The sequence below is a fragment of the Acipenser ruthenus genome, chromosome 32 (genome assembly GCF_902713425.1).
Source record: "Acipenser ruthenus chromosome 32, fAciRut3.2 maternal haplotype, whole genome shotgun sequence".
NCBI lineage: Eukaryota > Metazoa > Chordata > Actinopteri > Acipenseriformes > Acipenseridae > Acipenser > Acipenser ruthenus.
In genome coordinates this window covers 8977501-8991966 of record NC_081220.1, presented here as the reverse complement: position 1 = coordinate 8991966, position 14466 = coordinate 8977501, and the positions used below count along the sequence as shown (strand labels likewise).

Here is a 14466-nt window from a genome sequence, read left to right as displayed (position 1 = left end):
TGCTTACCCCCACTTACAAGGAAAGTGTCAAACTTTGTATTCGTCCTCATAACGTGTTAGAAAATGTAAACAGCAGTTGGAGAATGCCGAAGTTGATCATCCTAGCATGTTAAACGAGGGCATTTCTCCAGTAAGCTACGTCTAGTAATAGATCGTTTATACTGTTCTCAATGGTCCGCATCCCAGCCTGAGACCACGATCCAGTGGTAGACGGAGATGTTTTTCAAAGTAATGTGTTATTTGGAATATTAAAACAATCAAGTTAAATAACACATGTTTAGAAACAAAATATTTTTCAGTGACGTTAACAAGTAGTCTGTTTACAACAAAATGCAATCTGTGTTAGGAACACTATTTTAGTCGGATTTAAAATGGAAATTAAAATGGTATTGAGTGCTGAGAAGAGTGTGGTATCAGCTGTTGATTTCCTTGAAACAATCGTTTATAGTAAAATGAACACATTTATTCCTTTTATAAATAAGTCAAATTGAACTGTCAGAAGTGGGATTTGAACCCACATCTCCACTCGGAGACCAGAACACACAATTCTTTGGAAAGACAGAGTTTTTGTAGATGCCTGTAGATGCCTGTAGATGCCAGGCATTCCGTTTCAGATCTGAAATTCTGTGTCATACAAAAAATCATTTCAAGATCGCGGTGGTGGTGATCTCGATCAAATACTATTACAATGTGAATCAAAAAGGATCTTCTATCTCCATAAATAAATTATAGCGCTTTGAGATTATATATGTTACTAGCGGATTGTTTAGAAATGTACTTAATTATATTGTAAGTCGCCCTGGATAAGGGCGTCTGCTAAGAAATAAATAATAATAATAATAATATATTAAAGCTGTTCTAAAAAAGAATGTTATCTCGAAAATGGAGTCTTGTCAAGCCGAAATATCGTTAGACTGAAAATCTAAAGGTCCCTGGTTTGATCCCAGGTTTCGGCAAACAGCAAGAATTTTTTTTTTGTTTTGTATTATTTTGAACTAAAAAACAGAGCACATTTTTTTCTTCAGTGTAATTGGAAGAAATAACAACGTATCAGAGTGCCATTTTCTAATGTGATTAAGAAATGCAAAAAGCATCGTCGCTGGGTGGGCTTGAACCACCAACCTTTCGGTTAACAGCCGAACGCGCTAACCGATTGCGCCACAGATACCAACCTGTCAAACTACAAAAACTAACTTGCTGCAGCATTCTAGCACAAGCAAGGATTGTAAAGAATTTGTGTTGGTTTCCAAATGGAGGCGTGGGTTCAAATCCCACTCTTGCAGTTGACTTTTACTTATTTTTAAAATGAATAAATGTGTTCATTTTATTATAAAATATTTTCAAGGAAATCAACAGCTGATACCAAACACTTGTCAGCACTCAATACCATTTTATTTTCTGACTCGTCAAACAAGCTCGAGCCACAGCACACAGTGCTGCTGCATCGGGACACAGAGGTGGATTTTAAAGCGACTGAATCAACGAGCTGAGACTAATTTTGAAGAAATTGAAAACATACCTCTAGTCGAAATATTTGCTATTTAGTTAATCCATTTATTTTTTGAATTTGCAAATGGCAGACTACATTGCCAAAAATCTGACAATCTGAATTGCTCATATCAAGCTGCGATGTAGCCTATGAGAATCACTGGCATAATTCGAGGGGAATTAGCTCAAATGGTAGAGCGCTCGCTTCGCATGCGAGAAGTGGCGGGATCGATGCCCGCATTCTCCAAATAGTTTTAAAATATCTGCATATTTAGTCCCAACGCATTATGGAGATACATACAGTGTGACAATTCTTTGTAACAGAGTCGCCCGCCCTACATGTGTATTTTAAAGCAGTCTGCTAATTTGTAATATTCCCGCAGACTGAAAAACTGCAGTGCGCCCTCCATCGTATGCCTTCCGAGAAGCACAAAGGGAGATTTTTTATATTTTTTAGCAATTGAAGAGTTTGTGTTAATTGAGAATAAATATAAATGGCTTGAAGTTTGCTTTAATTTGTAACGTGTTTGTAATGAATTAGTGGTTTTTTACCATCATTGTACTGTATACTAGCTACTGTTGCATGTCCAGGAGCTCATTAATCAGCTTCCCATATGGTCTAGCGGTTAGGATTCCTGGATTTCACCTAGGTGGCCCGGGTTTGACTCCTGGTATGGGAACATTCTTGTTATTGTCATTTTGTTACAGAACTGTGGTCATGTGTAATGTGTTTTCATTATGATGATAAACCTACAGTTACTGCTGCAATGTTACTGCAGAATGATGCAATGTATTTGACTCTATTCACATCACCTCACATTTCACTGGTTGCCTACGAGGGCTTGAGAGGGGTGACGTAAAAGTGAGAGAGAAAGAGCAAAGTTTAAACACATAACATACAACAATCTGACACTCGCTCCCGACGGGTCAGGCAGCATCCTCTGGCTGCTGGGCATTTAGTGGAACAAGAGACAGTTTAAATTATGTAGTTTGTGGTGTTATGCTGCCATCTGGAGGTTGCGATTTGAATTGAAACTATTGGCTTCAGTGAAGCAGGGTAACATATATATGGTTATTGCGATTAAAATCCTTGTCTATGGATAAAACGTTTGCTTTAGAACAGTTAGTGATGATATAAGTAAGTTAACGTAGGTCTAGAAGAGGAGCCTGCAGTATTTAGATGTCAGAATTCGGCAAGTTGAATCTCTCATGTTGCAAAAGCGCAGCAGCAGGAGCCAGAAGATTGCAGTAGTGAGGCACAGGCTCGCATTGCCTGTTAAAGCTGCCTGGTCGCCATGGCAACTTACCACTCCCAGTAGTCACTCGATGAGGCGTTGCCGTGGTAACCATGGTCTGTGAGGCACCGGTGTTAAAGAGTTGCAGTGCAGCGGTGACGTCGGAACAGTCTTTCTGATGAGAACGCAGAGCAAGCTGAGAATGATGCTGCGCTTTGAACGGCGCTGTAGCTGCGCTGGAGACTGGAGGGAGCAGAGAAGACTAACGATGGAGCTCCTGCAGAAAAATACAAAAGCTGAATGATGAAAAGAATCACCTGAGCAGGTAGGAAAATAGCTGATACTGTCTACCAGCGCTGAGCAGAGAAATGACCTGCAGTGAAAGGAGCGAACAACAAAAAAACAAACACAGACCAAAAACAAACACAGACGAAGGGCGGAAGCAGTGCTGGGTGTATAAATAGAAAAGAAGGAGAGATTGACATGCAAGCTACCTAACGGGATTGCCCATACCGCTCTGGTCACGCCCTTTTTACCTGACCAAACACAGCAGCGCAAGATAATGGCAGAGAGACTGGAACTTGATTGAAATTTGTTTGTCGCTATATAATCAATAAATTGTATAAATAAATGTCCGGAGACATTCAAATACAGGCACGTTAAAAAATGAAATATAGTGGAATAGAAATAAAGAGGCTTTGACCTCGACGTGATTTGAACACGCAACCTTCTGATCTGGAGTCAGACGCGCTACCGTTGCGCAACGAAGTCCTGGCGTAGTGCATGCTTGTTATGCAATCCTAGAGTGCACAGCGTGACATGACATGATTTCCATTACACGAGAGTAGATGTTAAAACTTCATGCTGATTTGAACTCGGCTCTCGCCAAGATAAGCACCAACTAAGACGTAGCTTTACAGTAAAATAATGTGATCCATATGCGTCTCCATCCATTTACGTTTCCTTCCATATGATGATGTAGATATCCTTCTGACTGGTGTTAATGGCTGAAGTGTAATGCTGGCTCCAGGGATCTGCTTATTTTGCCTCCCTGGCGCATCAGCACACACAACGGCTGCGATGCTGGCTCCGGGGATCAACCAAAGTGCGGCCTCCCCAGCGCATCAGCATGACAACCGTCTGGATTGAGCTAAGTAGGGTACATCTCTGGGGTTTTCAAGTGGGCACCTTCCATCCTCAGTGTTTCGTCGACTAGCCCACGACACCTCAAGAGGGCTCGACGGTGATTCTGGCGTCCCAGCATCACCCCCCTCCGTCCCCCACTCAACTCAGCCCAGCTTACTTACCTGTCCCCAGCCAGAATCTTTCCGTCTCAACCACAGCCAGTTGCTGCTCCTCTCTGCTGCTTCAGATAAGTTCTTCACTGTGCGACGCAACTCTTGGCCACTGAATCCGACGTCTCTGAGAAACCGGGTTGTAGAGTGTGCCACAAATCCTCGACAACCCACTTCCACTGGGTAAACCCGAACTCTCCATCCTCGCTGTTCCGCTTCAGTGGCTAGTTGAGCATACCGCAGTTTCTTCCTCTCATACGCCTCATCTACAGCATCCTCCCATGGCACTGTTAACTCTACCAGGTGAACAAGGCGTGCTGATCCAGACCACAAGACAATATCTGGTCGAAGGTTAGTGGTGGCAATCTCAGGTGGAAAAATAAGCCGTTGACCAACATCTGCCAGCATTTTCCAGTCTCTAGCAGCTTCCAGTTGTCCTGGGCGAGGATTGGTTTTAACACCTTTTCTTGGTGGTTGCTCTCCTGGGCGGAGGAATGTTGTCTTTTGTATGTAATGTTTTGATGAAACAGGTGGCAACTTATTGGTCATGTTACGCTTGTCTTCCAATGCTAAGGCCAAACATCGCAGCACCTGGTCATGGCGCCAAGTAAACCGTCCTTGGCTAAGAGCCACCTTACATCCTGTCAAAATGTGCCTTAATGTTGCAGGTGATGAACACAAAGGACATGAGGGATCCTCTCCTACCCAGAGGTTTAGGTTTTGTGGTGATGGGAGAACATCATATGTTGATCTGATGAGGAAACTGATCCTGCTCTGTTCCATTGACCATAGGTCTTGCCAGCCAATCTTGTGTTGTTCCACACTCTCCCATCTCATCCATTCTCCCTGTTTGGCCTGGGAAATGGCCTTTATACACCTCATCCTCTCCTCCTGCTTTTGCACCTCGTTGACTACCAGCTTCCTTCTTTGAGCTGGGGCCGCCTTGTGCCATGTAGGAGGAGTTGAACTGAAACCAAGACCCCCTCTTCCATGCTGAACTTGCCCCATGATATCACCAATTCGAAGGGCAGCCTTTGCATCTTCCACAGCTTTCTTTGCCGCCCACTTTCTTCCAGTTTTCAACACAGGTGCTGCCTCCCTTACGCATTTATCGCGTGACTCTACTAATGTCATTTCCAATCTGACCTTGGCGCACTTAAACTCCTCGGTTAGAGCAGAGACTGGTAGCTGCAGTATTCCTTTACCATAAAGTCCCACTCTGCTGAGGCAGCGTGGAACTCCCAACCATTTCCTGATGTATGAACTGATTAAAGCTTCCAGCTTCTCTACTGTTGTCAAAGAAACCTCGTACACAGTCAGTGGCCACAGCAACCTCGGCAGTAGACCAAACTGAAAGCACCCGAGTTTTAGTTTACCTGGTAGAGCGCAGCTGTCTATGCTCTTCAACCCTTCCACTGCTTGTTGTCTAACTTCTCCCACACGAACTGTGTCCTTTAGATCCCCGTCGTACCATCTCCCAAGACTCTTCACTGGCTTCTCAGACACTGTTGGTATTGCCTCACCATTAATGAAGAATGTTTTATCTACTACTTTGCCTTTAATTATAGAGATGCTCCTTGATTTAGTGGGCTTGAATTGCATTCGTGCCCATTCAATGTTATTGGTTAATTTGCCCAATAATCGATTAGTGCAGGCTACTGTTGTAGTCATGGTTGTCATGTCATCCATGTATGCTCGAATTGGTGGTAGTCGCATTCCAGAAGCCAAGCGCTCTCCTCCTACTACCCATTTTGATGCCCTAATGATTACTTCCATTGCCATGGTAAAAGCCAGTGGAGAAATGGTGCATCCTGCCATTATTCCAACCTCTAGGCATTGCCATGTAGTGCTGAATTCTGAAGTTGAAAAACTGAATTGCAAATCTCCAAAATAGGCCTTCACTAAATTTGTTATTGTCATCGGTACACTGAAAAAATCAAATGCTGCCCAAAGTAGTTCATGTGGCACTGAACCATATGCATTAGCCAAATCCAGGAATGTCACATGGAGCTCCTTCCTCTCCTTTTTAGCTGATTGAATTTGTTGCCAGATCACATTGATGTGTTCTAAGCAACCTGGGAAACCTGGAATGCCCGCTTTTTGTATTGAAGTGTCAATGAAGCAGTTCTTTAATAGGTAAGCTGACAATCTCTGAGCAATAATGCTGAAGAAAATCTTGCCTTCTACGTTTAATAGGGAAATGGGACGAAACTGACTGATGCTTGTAGAATCTTTTTCTTTAGGTATAAAGACTCCACCTGCTCGGCGCCATGCTATTGGTACAACCTGTTTTTCCCATGCCACTTTCATCAATTTCCACAGAATTCATAGAACTCCTGAAGCACTCTTGTACACTCTGTACGGAACTCCATTAGGCCCTGGAGATGATGAAGCCCTTGCTTTTTTCACAGCTTGCTCTATTTCTTTCCACTTAGGTGCACAGTCCAGGCTTGTGCCCGTTGAGGTTCTTTTCTCTCTTATGCTGGTTTGTCTGACCAGGTTCACAAGGATCATTATGTTCATCACTAACTGTGTCCATGCAAGTCCTCCTCACATCTATGACAGGGGTGCTGATATCCTGCGAACTGTGGTTTGCTTCCTGTCGCTGGATTTCATTCGACTGACTTGACTGACTTTGTAAGAAGTACTGATCAATGCGAGGCCCTTGTCCCTTCTCCTTCAAGCATTTCATTCTCCCTTGATGAATCTTCAAACCCCTGACCGTTGTCGCCTTGCTCCAGCCGCAGACACAAACCTGGAGTTCCATGTCTTTGTTAACTGCAGATCTTGAACTAGTCTTTTGTGAAGTACTCTCCATACTCATATCCGTTTCCGTTCCTAAGTCGTTAACCGTGTTGTCCAACGTTGAGTCATCTTCCGCCCCCGCTCTCGCAGACTCTAGGGGTATTTTTCTCTTTAATTTCTTAGAAGCCTTGGGCGGGTGTCTCCAGCATCCTGTAAACACAGAGCTGGATACTGCCGACAAGGGTAGCTAACCCTTACCAGCCCCAATGGGGTCTCTTTCCTCCTGTCAGCTGTCTCTCCAGGCTTTCACAAGGTCTTTCCCTTGTTGCCAGCTGCACTATTCACAGCAGTCACTGGACGTATCCAGATCTTCATGATTTCCATTACACGAGAGTAGATGTTAAAACTTCATGCTGATTTGAACTCGGCTCTCGCCAAGATAAGCACCAACTAAGACGTAGCTTTACAGTAAAATAATGTGATCCATATGCGTCTCCATCCATTTATGTTTCCTTCCATATGATGATGTAGATATCCTTCTGACTGGTGTTAATGGCTGAAGTGTAATGCTGGCTCCAGGGATCAGCTTATTTTGCCTCCCTGGCGCATCAGCACACACAACGGCTGCGATGCTGGCTCCGGGGATCAACCAAAGTGCGGCCTCCCCAGCGCATCAGCATGACAACCGTCTGGATTGAGCTAAGTAGGGTACATCTCTGGGGTTTTCAAGTGGGCACCTTCCATCCTCAGTGTTTCGTCAACTAGCCCACGACACCTCAAGAGGGCTCGATGGTGATTCTGGCGTCCCAGCATCACCCCCCTCCGTCCCCCACTTCTGACAGTTGACTTTTACTTATTTTTAAAATGAATAAATGTGTTCATTTTATTATAAAAGATTTTCAAGGAAATCAACAGCTGATACCAAACTCTTGTCAGCACTCAATACCATTTCAATTTCTGCCTTGTCAAACAAGCTCGAGCCACAGCACACAGCGCTGCTGCATCGGGACAGAAGTGGATTTTAAAGCGACTGAATCAACGAGCTAAGACTACTTTTTGAAGAAATTGAAAACATACCTCAAGTCGAAATATTTGCTATTTAGTTAATCCATTTATTTTTTGAATTTGCAAATGGCAGACTACATTGCCAAAAATCTGACAATCTGAATTGCTCATATCAAGCTGCGATGTAGCCTATGAGAATCACTGGCATAATGCGAGGGGAATTAGCTCAAATGGTAGAGCGCTCGCTTAGCATGCGAGAAGAAGCGGGCTCGATGCCCGCATTCTCCAAATAGTTTTAATATATCTGCGTATTTAGTCCCAACGCATTATGGAGATACATACAGTGTGACAATTCTTTGTAACAGAGTCGCCCGCCCTACATGTGTATTTTAAAGCAGTCTGCTAATTTGTAATATTCCCGCAGACTGAAAAACTGCAGTGTGCCCTCCATCGTATGCCTTCCGAGAAGCACAAAGGGAGATTTTTTATATTTTTTAGCAATTGAAGAGTTTGTGTTAATTGAGAATAAATATAAATGGCTTGAAGTTTGCTTTAATTTGTAACGTGTTTGTAATGAATTAGTGGTTTTTTTACCATCATTGTACTGTATACTAGCTACTGTTGCATGTCCAGGAGCTTGTTAATCAGCTTCCCATATGGTCTAGCGGTTAGGATTCCTGGTTTTCACCCAGGTGGCCTGGGTTCGACTCCCGGTATGGGAACGTCTTTGTTATTGTCATTTTGTTACAGAACTGTGGTCATGTGTAATGTGTTTTCATTATGATGATAAACCTACAGTTACTTGTAATTATATATATATATATATATATATATATATATATATATATATATATATATATATATATATATATATACAGAATGATGCAATGTATTTGACTCTATTCACATCAACTCACATTTCACTGGTTGCCTACGAGGGCTTGAGAGGGGTGACGTAAAAGTGAGAGAGAAAGAGCAAAGTTTAAACACATAACATACAACAATCTGACACTCGCTCCCGACGGGTCAGGCAGCATCCTCTGGCTGCTGGGCATTTAGTGGAACAAGAGACAGGAAGGGGACCAACAGGACAAAAGGACAGATCCTTCGCAACTCAGTGCGGCATCCTCAGGCAGCTAAGCTGTCAGCTGGGCAGCGTGGAGAGCTTAGGAAATGTGTCTCGGGTCCGTTTAGGAGAGACAAAAACAGAGAACCCCCTCCGTTTATGACAGACGGAAACAGAGAAACGATGGAATGCTGTCAGTAGTGTGCAGTGGCCTGTTGTAGAGAGCAGAGAGCTGCTGAATGCAGTGGAAATTGGTATTTGAGAGTTAAGGCGTTTAAGATGATGTCGGAGATGGGTCTGCCTTTGGGCAGAGATGAAGAATGCGTAGATCTGAGGCCTCTGCAGAACCTGAGAGGATGAGAATGCTTTGCTCGGAGGCTGCTGCAAAACCTATTGATTTGATCAGGAGCAGTCTAAGAGTGTATTGTCTATTGCGGTGTTGGAGGACTCTTGACTGAAATGTTGATAATCGTAGGACATAGTTTCCGTATGTGCCTGGAAGCTCAAATTGAATGAAATGGACTTTGAAAGTTGTATTAAGTGCCTTGATGAAGTTGGGGGCAAATGAGGAAGTGCAAATCCGGGAGCAAGAAGGTTGCAGGAATGGCCTGATGCAAGGAAGCTTGAAAATTAATGTGACAGTGGATTCTTAACATCTCAGAAAGCTGATAAGCATGGCTTCATGACCAGATCCTCGAAGGGAGGGGTTTTGATTTGAAATAATCAAGGTAATATATGAAGTAAAAATGAGGTTGAGGCAGGACGGGACAGAGAATCCCTCGGAAAGACAACGAACTGCAGGAATTGATAGAAAGTTTGGAGTGTGCGAGATTCGCAGCGATAGCAAATCAGTTTAAATTATGTAGTTTGTGGTGTTATGCTGCCATCTCGAGGTTGCGATTGGAATTGAAACTATTGGCTTCAGTGAAGCAGGGTAGCATATATTTGGTTATTGCGATTAAAATCCTTGTCTATGGGTAAAACGTTTGCTTTAGAACAGTTAGTGATGATATAAGTAAGTTAACGTAGGTCTGGAAGAGGAGCCTGCAGTATTTAGATGTCATAATTCGGCGAGTTGAAGCTCTCATGTTGCAAAAGCATGCAACAGTAGCTAGTATACAGTACAATGATTGGTAAAAACACAAGAACCAATATTTCATTATAAACACGTTACAAATGAAAGCAAACTTCAAGCCATTTATTTTTATTCTCAATAAACACAAACTCTTTAATTGCTAATTAATAAATAAATAAATAAATAAATAAATAAATAATCAATCAATCTCCCTTTGTGCTTCTCGGAAGACATACGATGGACGGCGCACTGCAGTTTTTCAGTCTTGGGAACATTACAAATTAGGAGAATGTGCTTTAAAATACACATGTAGGGCGGGCGTCTCTGTTACAAAGAATTGTCACACTTTGTATTTATCTTCATAATGTGTTGGGACTAAATACGCAGATACGTTAAAACTATTTGGAGAATGCGGGCATCGATCCCGCTACTTCTCGCATGCTAAGCGAGCGCTCTACCATTTGAGCTAATTCCCCTCAAATTCTGCTAGCGATTCTCATAGGCTACATCGCAGCTTGATATGAGCAATTCAGATTGTCCTATTTTTTTGTGGGGGAGGGGGCAAGGCAATGTAGTCTGCCATTTGCAAATTCAAAACATTTTTTTAATTAAATAGCAAATATTTCGACAAGAGGCATGTTTTCAATTTCTTCAAAAAGTAGTCTCAGCTCGTTGATTCAGTTGCTTTAAAATCCACCTCTGTGTCCCGATGCAGCAGCACTGTGTGCTGTGGCTCGAGCTTGTTTGATTATTATTATTATTATTATTATTTATTTCTTAGCTGACGCCCTTATCCAGGGCGACTTACAATTGTTACAAGATATCACATTACTTTTACATACAGTTTCCCATTTATACAGTTGGGTTTTTACTAGAGCAATCAAGGTAAAGTACCTTGCTCAAGGGTACAGCAGCAGTGTCCCCACTGGGGACTGAACCCACGACCCTCCGGTCAAGAGTCCAGAGCCCTAACCACTACTCCACACTGCTGTTTGACGAGGCAGGCAATGCAAAAATGCCAAAACTTGCTTTTGTTTCACATGACAAACTTAAGGTATGCTTTAACAGCATGGCTGTCTCAAGTTAGTTTGTATTGTTAATGGAACACCTCGTTGTTGCCCAGTCATTGTATCATATGAAGAAGAGCTTGCCAGGTGGGGGCGACGGTCTGCCAATAAAAGATAAGACTATATTTGCAAGGATCATTTCTAGAGTGAAACTGTTTTGAAGGGATTGGTCTCGGTATCCACCAGGAGGAGTGGGAGTGTTTTCTTCTCAGCACCGAGCTGACAATAAGTTCAGTTGTTTAAATCATTAAGCAAATTTCAAATGGATCACTGCTAATGTTAAAACAATTTAAGAACACTTTAAACAGTAATGTGATTTGACTACGCAGGACTAGACTGAGCTTAAATAAAGACATTACATCTGAAAATAACTTGTGCTTACCCCCACTTACAAGGAAAGTGTCAAACTTTGTATTCGTCCTCATAACGTGTTAGAAAATGTAAACAGCAGTTGGAGAATGCCGAAGTCGATCATCCCAGCATGTTAAACCAGGGCATTTCTCCTGTAAGCTACGTCTAGTAATAGATCGTTTATACTGTTCTCAATGGTCCACATATACAATCAATATGTTGTATAGGCTAAATTGTATAAATAAATGTCCGGAAACAGTCAAATTCAAACACGTTAAAAAATGAAATAGTGCGGAATAAAACAACTTTGACCTCGACGTGATTTGAACACGCAACCTTCTGATCTGGAGTCAGACTCGCTACCGTTGCGCCACGAAGTCCAGCTGTAATGGCAGTTTGTTATGCAATGCTATAGTGTACTGCAAGCATGCCAAACACATGGTAATGCCGACGCTGATACTAGGAAAACACGCGGTATCACCAGGGTCATGGGAAACAGCCGACTCAATACTTGTTCGTAGCCAGCAGGGCTATGAAGTTGTCGGAAGTGTGTTTGATTCTCAGCTTTAAAAGTAAAGAAAACATAAAACAATACGATTTGCTTTTATAAATTTCATTATTTGAAACGTGGGCATAAACACAGTTGTATTGGCTGGGAATCATATGCCTGTGTTTATTTATTTATTTTCTGCACGTATTAATTAGTATTGTGTGAATATTTTATTTAGATCGTGTGTGAACATTTTATTTAGATCGTTTTTGCACTGTGTTGTTGCTGTGTTGATTATTATTTGTCTGTTTTGTTTGGTGCACGGGTGAAACGGAGTTCGTAATTAAAGTATTTTTTTTTGTTTTGTTTATCAGAAGCACTGTGCACACGGACCTCAGGTCCCGCCCACAAACAATTGCAGGTACCTGTACACACCTGGAATTAGAAGGGCTTTGAGGTATAAAAAGGGTGAGGAACTAAGAGACTGGGAGCATGGAACTAGGAGATACCGGAATAGGAAAGAGAGAGAAGCTGAGGGAAGTAAACGAAAATAAAGAGATTAGACAGCGAGTGGTTGGGGTTATTTTTGTGCACGGACAGTGTCAGTTTCGTTTTGTTATTTTTTCGCGTAGACTCACTCTGGGAGGACTGCGGAATTTGGTGATTGAAGACATTTGAAAAGTGGTACTGACAAGAACCTTTGCGTTCGTGGTTTATGTCAGGATATCAGGATCTCTCCTGAGGACTTCAGCTGAAGCGCAGCACCCTATGGAGAGGGCTGCCCAAACAGGCGTCTGGACAGGAGCCCTAAGAGGAGGTCTGGACCAGAGAGTGGATGACGTATGGTTAAGTGAACAAATACACATTAAAATGCATCTAATGCTCAAAAATAAAACAATAATTCAAATAAACAAACTGTGCAAAAAAGGAAAACCAATCCAATTCAAATTCAAAAATCATAAGTGATAACACTGAATAAAATAATAATCAACACATTCGTCACCCGTGACATTACCACCACTGCGATCTTGAAAATGTTTGTATGCCACAGAATTTAAGATCAGAAACGGAATGTTTGGCATCTACAAAATGTCTAGCTAGTGGTGGATGAATATGTTTTCTCCTAATTGAACTTTTATGTTCGCTCATTAATGCGCAATTGTAACTGTCTGGTAGTTTTACCATCATATTGCAAATGGCTAGGACAAGAAATCACATTAATGACATGAGCTGAAGCACAATCACTTGTAAGATACTGTACTCTTTTTTTTCGTTGTATGGCTTGTGCATTTTCTTAGTTTTAAATGTATTATCACAGGCGGTACACTTACGATTTGGAAAAAAATCCAGTAGATTTGTCCAGTACACCTAGATCTCTCGAACATCTAAACGAGTCAGCCTTAATAAAGACCGTCCGTGTTCATTTCGGCGTTTATGACATTGTCTATACACAACAGCTCTTATGTAATCCTATTGGTATCGAATCGATCGCAATTAATGTGTTCCATGTTTCCAGTCAGTTTGATAGTTTTAATACTGTATTACATTCTGAATATGAATGGAGCTGAATTATTAATTGTAGATACTACTTAGAATACCAGATACATATTTAGCATTAAAAAAGCAATACATGTGATTTATTTAAATAGTCGTTCATTATTTTGTGTATCAGCCGCCACACAAAGCTGAGCGCAGTGCCGTATACTGTAATGATGCTCCAGTCAGTCTGCCCGGACTGCACCTGAACCATCTTAAAAACACAAAGCCCCTAATAAGCTAATTTGTAAAAGTTAGAAAAGAATTGCGCTAATATAACAAAGCTTAATTTGAACTCCTAGCTGGAGCAACGAGAGAGGGCGATAGGGCGGGGCAGAGAAGGAGGGGGAGACGCTGCTAGGCAACCGGCTCGTGAACATTCCACTCAGCTGAGCAGAGACCGTTAGAATTTAAAAATGCGAACATTCCGAGCAGCGTTAGGCGCTTCGTTAAATTAACACACCGTTGCTGGCATTTGAATATAACCATTTTTTAAATACTCAAATAGGACTGTATTAAAAATATTTATGTTTTTCAAAGTAATATGTTACGTGGAATATTAAAACAATCAAGTTAAATAACATGTTTGGACACAAAATATTTTTCAGTGACGTTAACAAGTAGTCTGTTTACAACAAAAATGCAATTTGCGTTAGGAACACTATTTTAGTCGGATTTAAAATGGAAATTAAAATGGTATTGAGTGCTGACAAGAGTTTGGCATCAGCTGTTGATTTTCTTAAAACAATCTTTAATAGTAAAATAAAGAAATTTATTCTTTTTAAAAATAAGTAAAATTGAACTGTTAGAAGTGGGATTTGAACCCACGCCTCTATTCAATAAGTAATTTTGTTGCAATACTGTATACAATGTGAACAGAATCAGACATTGCTCCGTTGTCTCGAAGAACCATCTTCAATTTGTATTTAAAAAGGACGCCCAACGTGGGGCTCGAACCCACGACCCTGAGATTAAGAGTCTCATGCTCTACCGACTGAGCTAGCCGGGCTGACTGGTGATCGTTTCTTTCACTGTAACCAACTGAGCTATTAATTTGTCATCTTATTTGAGAAAATAGTGAATGACAGAACCAAAGATTCCAAATATAATCCA

General features: G+C 41.7%; 4 non-coding genes across 4 annotated transcripts; 1 reads left to right on the top strand and 3 right to left on the bottom strand.

The window, feature by feature from the left end:
• Positions 1-3422: 3422 nt before the first annotated feature.
• trnaw-cca (transfer RNA tryptophan (anticodon CCA)) lies at positions 3423-3494 on the bottom strand. Its single transcript has one exon. It is a non-coding gene; the product is annotated as a tRNA-Trp (tRNA).
• Positions 3495-8418: 4924 nt separating this feature from the next.
• trnae-uuc (transfer RNA glutamic acid (anticodon UUC)) lies at positions 8419-8490 on the top strand. The gene has a single exon. It is a non-coding gene; the product is annotated as a tRNA-Glu (tRNA).
• Positions 8491-11635: 3145 nt separating this feature from the next.
• trnaw-cca (transfer RNA tryptophan (anticodon CCA)) lies at positions 11636-11707 on the bottom strand. The gene has a single exon. It is a non-coding gene; the product is annotated as a tRNA-Trp (tRNA).
• A 2582-nt stretch (positions 11708-14289) lies between these two features.
• trnak-cuu (transfer RNA lysine (anticodon CUU)) lies at positions 14290-14362 on the bottom strand. The gene has a single exon. It is a non-coding gene; the product is annotated as a tRNA-Lys (tRNA).
• Between the last annotated feature and the right edge of the window lie 104 nt (positions 14363-14466).